This window comes from Sinocyclocheilus rhinocerous, unplaced genomic scaffold, assembly GCF_001515625.1.
Source record: "Sinocyclocheilus rhinocerous isolate Xijiao unplaced genomic scaffold, SAMN03320098_v1.1 scaffold249, whole genome shotgun sequence".
Classification (NCBI taxonomy): Eukaryota; Metazoa; Chordata; class Actinopteri; order Cypriniformes; family Cyprinidae; genus Sinocyclocheilus; species Sinocyclocheilus rhinocerous.
The window spans coordinates 1,201,149-1,208,983 of record NW_015666483.1 but is presented as its reverse complement, the minus strand read 5'-3'; the positions used below and the strand labels follow the sequence as shown (position 1 = coordinate 1,208,983).

General features: G+C 38.2%; 1 long non-coding RNA gene across 1 annotated transcript in view; it reads right to left on the bottom strand.

Annotated features, from left to right (window-relative positions):
* Positions 1-6,078: 6,078 nt before the first annotated feature.
* The window catches only part of LOC107732335 (uncharacterized), a 23,505-nt gene continuing 21,748 nt past the window's right edge, over positions 6,079-7,835 (bottom strand). The window contains exon 3 of the long non-coding RNA XR_001638863.1: positions 6,079-6,090. This is a non-coding gene — a long non-coding RNA (uncharacterized LOC107732335). The remainder of the gene's footprint in view (positions 6,091-7,835) is intronic.

The following is a 7,835-nucleotide window of genomic DNA, read 5'->3' as shown; positions in this document are numbered from 1 at the left end:
AACTTCCAAAGAGTTTAAAATTTGTGAGAAAGTTAACCTCCTAGAACACTCTGTACAATTACATAACTCTTTTTATGGACATTCAACATCAATCTAAGCTAATATCAACACAGTTACACTGGTAATCTCTTGGCATTTTGGTATGGTAAAGCATCAGTACATCCTTTCAGTCATGTAAGTCCCTCTCTGACACATAGGACCTATGTGATTAGGAAACTAAGTAATGTTGAGGTGAAGTAAACAAAACTAGTGTACAAACAGTCATTAAAATATATTACCTTGAAAGGGCGCATACCACCTGAAAAATTTGTTTCAACAGAAAAACAGTGCTAAAAGAGAGAAAAGCAACTAACTTTACTGACTGGACATTAAATTAAAACTTCTGAATCAGGACCTTTCTTACCAGAGCAAATTTTCGACGAAGACTGCACCGCAAACATGTTAACACACATTTGATAAAATGACAACACTGCCTTCTGTCGGTAACATAGCGTAACATATGTACAGTCGCACAGATCTCAACACAAGCACTCGCTATTCTGAGCCTTCATTTATCTGACTTAAATGAAGAGGTGTCTGTGTCTTCTGCTTTAACATTACATTTAACATTACAACTGGGTCATACAGTTCAAATATAAAGGCAGAATGCATGACTAATGTGTACTGTGTGTAGAGACACCACCGACCACTAGATGGAGACACAACCCGGTAAATTCAGCGTTTGAGTTTGCGCTTTGACCAGGACCTCTTATTTTTTATCGCTCCAAAAATTTCAGTAACAAGTTGTGGTACAATTAGTAAGGAAACGTATAGTAATAGAAGAACAGCAACATTAAACATAAGATTTATCTAGAAAACGGATACATTTAAATGATTTGTGACATTAATTGCAGATACATCGATTAGAGGGGAAAGACAAACAATTTATACCTCTATTTATTCTAGATATTACATGATGGGCTGACAGTCATCCCACTTCACCCTAGAGCTTTATACTAGATCAAGTAAAATTAACTGTGGGCCTATACATAATTAGAAAATAAAATAGAAATGGTAAAGATCTGTTCAATCAACAAGAACAATTACAGAATATAAGGGAAATGCTTTAGCAAACTTCATCATCCCCTGGGCATGCTGCAATCAAGCTGTGTGAATGAAGTAAATAAATAAAACTGCAATCTAATACTGTGTTTCCTGAGGAGGAAATGTGTGCCACTAAAGTATGCCAAGCTTGCGTACACACCAGGGTCAAACAACACAGACCATGTGCAGATGGAGCTATGCACAGATGTAACCAGAACAATGTGGAGAAATACACAGTGTGTTTGTTCGGAAGTCAATGAATTGCTGTAAACTAATTTAATAGTCTTGTGATGTCATACGTACAGCTTAACTTTGACATTTTTGGAAGTAAAATGTTCCTTTTCTAAACCATATAACAGCATGTACCTATATGCAACTGGGCCAGGCCTTTGATACTCCCTTAAAAATTTGGTGTTGACAAAATTGTGCATCATGGGGGAAGCTCTTGAGCAGGTCACTCTTAGAAAGCTGGGATGTCGATGGGGGGAGGGCTGTATAACCTCTTCCTTCCTCTGAGCTCAATGGCTCCCATAACAGGCGACCTGGGGCCTCTTGGTGGAGTAGTTGTCATCGCCTGTTTCCGGTCTGCAAGTGTGGGAAAGTGGACGAGGCCTCTGCTGAACCCCCCGGCCCTTCTCTCGGCCTGCTTCCTGACCGCCTGCTAAATATACCGGGCCTTTTGTTCCGCACGGGCCCAAAAATACGCTGGCGCTGACATCAAACATGTTCTTTCCAAGTTCCTCCCGATGGCTTTTTCGGCCACTGACGTTCTTCCCGCTTGGCAATGGGCTTCACTTTCCTGAATGGTGTGAGGTAGCAAGAATGGAGATGAGAAGCGGGAAGAGGAAATGAAAACTACATGAATGTGGCCCTCTGAGTCAGTGTATTATCAGGTCGATTATACAGTGACTGCACAGTCAAGATGCGTATCATAGAGCTCCTTATGAATTGTGAAGAATTCTTATCTTCGAAACAGTCACATGATGTGCAGAATCTTGACAATATGTGAGTCCAATGCACTTTTTGTAATGCTGTTAGCGAGACAATTACTTCTACTCAGACTCAAGAGGAGAAAAAAAAACGAGATTCTATCATTGACAATGACAATTCAAGTAGCATATGATATGGTAAACCATTAATAAATGTAATTATATTAACACTGTTATAATAAACCATTAAATTAACTTTCCTCAAACCAACTGATATTACAATTTCTTCAAACAGGACAGTGAACCACATCTTAAAGTAGTTTGATTTTTTTTGCCCAATATGCCAGTCATTTGTAGGTTTGTGAGTCAGGGAGCAAATGTCCATTTTCCAGTAAACATATGATTACTTTTCAAGAAGTTTCACCTCTTTCAGGCAAAGAATGATCTGATTTCACAGCATTGGGATTGGGATTTCATAACATCATAGTGGATACACGCAACTTAGAAAAATGGCAACCATCAAAACATGTCTAGCTTGACTAGCTTGTTAGTGATTTTTGACACTTATATGCTAAATTGTTATCTGTTTTGGAGTATTTGAGAGTAAAAATAAATCAAAAGCAACTGTTATTAATAATTAATATTTTTTACTATATTTATATCATTTACTGTATATGTTATGTATATTTTATTATATACTTTAGATTCATGTGTTTACGTACATGAGATGATGAGAATGATCAAAAAAAAATTATTATTATTTAGCAGATGAATATTAGGTATGAGTTTTTCCTTTTAACTCAGAAGTGGAATGTGCCAGCTACCAAATCTTTACTACCGAAATAACAATTTACAAATGAATCTCTCTTTGAAAGACTGAATGGACCTACACTTAACCTGCAATGGAAGGCAGAAGAGTGAGTACTCAGATTTGATAGAATGCACTCAATAATTTATCCAGCAGCTCTTTCGTCAGTGGATGGTCGGAATTCACCATTCATTTTGCAAGAATTTCAGCTTCACTAAACCTCCCTCTTTGTACGGGCAAAGAGAAGGAAAACATCACCAAGGCTGGCTTGACCATCACAGCGGCCGAGACTTCCTGCCCGAGTCGGGCGACTATTTATGCTCTTGCCTTTCGGAAGGACTGGATGTTTCTATTCTTTGCTTTCCTCTCCTCAGTCTGAGTCACACATCAGGCTTGTTAAGACCGGGATTCTGGTTATTGGTACTGTTCAAGCTGAGTAATCATCCAGGATCTGGTGACTAAGCTTTTTGGACTTTGGTACATCCTTCCACAAGACGTAACGGCCCATATGTTAAAAGCATAATTTTATCTTTTTTAGTTGGGATCCTGTTGAACAGATCTGTTAGATGATGGATAACTATTTCCGTTTGCATGTAACAGGAAGTTATAAATGGGCCCTCAAATGTGAAAGCATATACTGATGTGAGTGAAACAGAACAGATAGTGTTTTAGTGCTCTCTCTCCCACATGTGCATCAGTCTCTATTCCTCCTGAAATCTCTCTCGCTTTACCTCCCAGGTCAGTGATCATGTTCGGTCCAAATGATGTGCTCAGCAATTTGCAGCATTTTGAAAAATGCAAGGAATCCACCAGCATTTCCTGTTTCCAGCATCCAGCCACCCAGGATTAGGCACACCTACACACAGCTGGCACAGCTTATGCACCTTGAGTCTTTCAATGGATGTATCACTCACATATATATCATAAAAAAGGCTCAGATGTTGCGCTTTTATAATTCAGGGTTAATGGTGGTCTCATTTTTGTTTCATTAAAGCAAGACTTCTGGGTTCAATAAAAGTTAAGATCAGTCAATTCTCGACAGCACCTCCTTTTCTTTCAAACAAAACAAAACAAAACAAAGATGTAGTGAACAATATAATTTCATAGCGATTTGTTCACGCAAAGAAAGAATGCGTAACTTTTATTCTCGCTGTTGCCGCCGCAGCCTAAACACATTTCATTACACCAAATACACAAAATAATGTTCTTTTTAGCAGCATCATATGACCCCTTGAATATGGATTGCTTAGCCCTGGAAATTTTTGATTAAAATGTTTCATATTGATATCATATATCAAAATCTTGGCAAATCTAAGCACAGTTTTGTGAAGTTGAGATCTTTTCTGAAACTTTAGAGAAACATGAGATTATTTAGGTCTTTTTCTCAGAATAAAAACAATGTTTTGTTTTTTATTTCTTGTGGTCTCACTCATTATTAATTGCTACAAATGACAAGAATAGATTATGTAGATTGAAATCATTATACATCACACATACATACACACTCATACATTTGATCCCATCTTCCCCACCGTGTCTGACAGTGAATGTCTCCCAAATTCATAAAAACGGACTCAGTCTAAAATAATGTGGGGCAGCCCTCGAAGGACCTGGGTCAGCTCTATCACTGTGAGAATCTCTCCCTTCTTGCCCCCAAGGGAAATGTAAAACAGCTCTCTTTTTTTAGACAGCGGAACACAAGAGGATATTGGATCACCACAATCGAGAACATCTGCAGGGAGATTTTGCGCCGCTCATTCCCCTGCATGTGCATGTATGTATGTGTGTGTGGGGGTTGGACAGGAGGGGGCCGTTAAGTGAAAAACACACAGATGATGACAGAATCATGTTACAAAAACATGCATGTATCGCATTCAGCACATGCTATCTTGTCCCTCAGAGGCCACACAAACTTTGTACAGATATGTGCTTACTCTCTGTTTCTCTCTCTCTTACACACACACACACACACTAATGCCCTTTAATGGTAGTGCAGTGTGTGCTGCTTCCCTGGCTGGGGCCAAATAACAGATATTATCCTCATCATAGTTTGACCTCTTTGGACGGCTGTAGCAAGGGCCATCAGAGAGTGCTGAGAAAAACACAGCCACTCGATATGCGCAGAACTGGGAGAGAGAAGAGCTCAGCATTGCCGCTGTTGAAATGACAGGACTGCATGTATCGAGCAAGGGCAGATCTATATTACAGCTGCAGCAGTAGATCCATACTGCCATTGATTGACTGGGGAAGCACACACAGGAATATGCATGTAGGCCATGGCATGGAGAGGTAAAAAATAAAAAAATAAATAAAAAAAGTTACAGATGTGGGTTAAATAATCTGAGTCTGGCACTGAGAAAGACTTACAAAAAAAGTACTGTTGCTGTACAGATGGTATCAAATGACTAGCACATTCATGATAGTTGTGTAGTTAACATGACATACTTTTGTTAACTCGTTCTATAAACTATACGCAAACTTAAACAACATTTAAAACTTCATAAACATATAACATAATATTATGCATGCAGCTTTTATGACTTCATTATAATTATCAATAGATTACATAGAATATTTGTATTAATTTAAAAATCAATTTAAAATTAACTGGTGAATGCAAACAATCTATCTATCTATCTATCTATCTATCATCTACATACATACATATGTAACTATGCATTCGATATATTTTATTAATGTAAGTTTTAGAATTAATGATATATTATTTTTATTTTACATATAAATATTTTATTTGATATTTTAAGATATATTTATATTTGAAAATCATTTTATTATTTTAATGTTATTTTTCGTAAACTATAAAGCAAGTCTGTGATGTGTTATTACAATTACAAGGTCTTTTTTATATACAGTAAATGCCCCCCCCCCAAAAAAAACAATAATACCACAGTACCATATCAAAGAAAACATGGTTATTCTACTTTTTTGTAAGAGGAGATAAATAAACAGAATAAGGGAGGGGAAAAAAACAAGAGAAAACGTAGTGAAAAGGAAAGAAACGTGGCTTAAAACACACACAAGCTTGAGTGGGAGCTGGAAGAGCAGAATTCCAGAGACTGGAGAGTCATGGGGCCGGCAGCGGAAGTGTGCTAAAGCTCTCTCCAGTGACCCCTGACCTTGCAGATACCATTCCCATCAACTCCTCCTCCAGCTGTCTGCACTCAGCCACCCAGCAGGCCCGCAAACAGTCCTCCTCCTCTCCTCTCCTCCCCCCACTCCCTCGCTCTTTCTTCCCTCGTGCTCTTCCGTCTCCCCCGCCGCACATCATTCATCCACCACGCCATACTTTTTAAGTACAGTCCCACCTCAGCTCAAAGCATGACTTTATATACAGTGGGTACGGAAAGTATTCAGACCCCCTTAAATTTTTCACTCTTTGTTATATTGCAGCCATTTGCTAAAATCATTTAAGAGTGAAAAATTTAAGGGGGTCTGAATACTTTCCGTACCCACTGTATATATATATATATATATATATATATATAATCATCTTTATACGATTTATATGAATAATATAAATATGTTTTAAAATATTAATCACATTACTATCACTATTTTATTTAGCGATTTAAAAATTTGTATCTCTCAAGGGACAATGGGAAGAAACTGCCAAACTGCCTTGAATTTCAATCCCACAGGGTTGAAAATGGTTCGGTGGGAACTTGTTAACAGGGAGGAAATCTCCCATCTTTCCCACCATCTCAGTGCCCACATATAAGACCAGCAAGATACATAGATCTCAGCCAACCCAACATTAAAACACACTTCACATACTTTAACACAAACACCGCCAACCTCTAACCGATCACCACAAAACAGATGGGCCCTCGGCAAGCCACCGGAAAACTTTGTCGCAGCCGTGGCGTGATATAGCAACGTGATCTCATGATAATTCGTATGTATTTTACGTAAAATGTGGTTCTATAAAACTTTCATTTACTTACATTTTACAGGCACTAAAACGTACAATACTGACGTATTTTCAGCATTTAAACATACAAAACTGACGTATTGACGACACCTAAAAATGAATCCTTATGAATATTGAAATCGCGGCATTAATTTTATTATTAGTTGTTTTTAGTTGTCATATCAATTACCTTGTTTTCAACTGCATTATTAAATTGTTTACTCGTTTACTTAATATGAAATATTAACATTTCGTTTTGTTGTGTGATTTCTGCTGCCAGCTCGTTTCCAAGAATAGGCCTAAAGTACATAATGTTAAACAAGACTACACTTTAAAAGCCCTTAAAATAAATAATTTCTGCAATCGTTTAACCTTTACTTGTCATGTAATGTTTACTTTGATTGCCATGGGCCACAAAGGGCGTTTTCTCCGACATGCTGTGACTGACAATAGAACTATAAAATACGCCAAATCCACAACATAATTACGAAATGAAACAATTTTATTAGTGCGCTGTAATCCAAATCTTCCGAATCCATAGGACTGCGAAGAACAGACCCAAATCCAAGCCTTTTTTCGGCGATCTGCTTGCTTCTCCATCCCGAGCAGCGAGTCCAGAGTGACCAGTGACCGTAAGCAGCAAAGCCCGCGCTGACTGATGCGCTCTTTACAAATTCAAATGTTGCCGCTTCAAACGACAGGTTTTACGGCAGGATAATCGAACGCTCATTGGCTCTCGCCTACATTCGTCACAGATTGCGACAAGCCGTGTTTCTGGTGAGGTGTGTTTGAATGATGCGCGCGCGCCTTCACGAGTTCATGGAGTGGAGCGGGAAAATAATCTGGATAATTAACTATATAATTTCATAGCGATTAACAACATAATTTCTGCTCTGCACCTCAAACAAACCTACTGTATTCCGCCAGAGAGGACTGCGGGTGCAACGCATCGTCATTTGGATTACTTTTGGTACTGCTTTTGACATTTTTTGCAATAAATAAATGATTGTAATTGCATTTATCTGTCTGTCATGTTTTTCTTATACTGTACAGAAATGTTTAGGCTTATAGGTAGGAGTGGAAT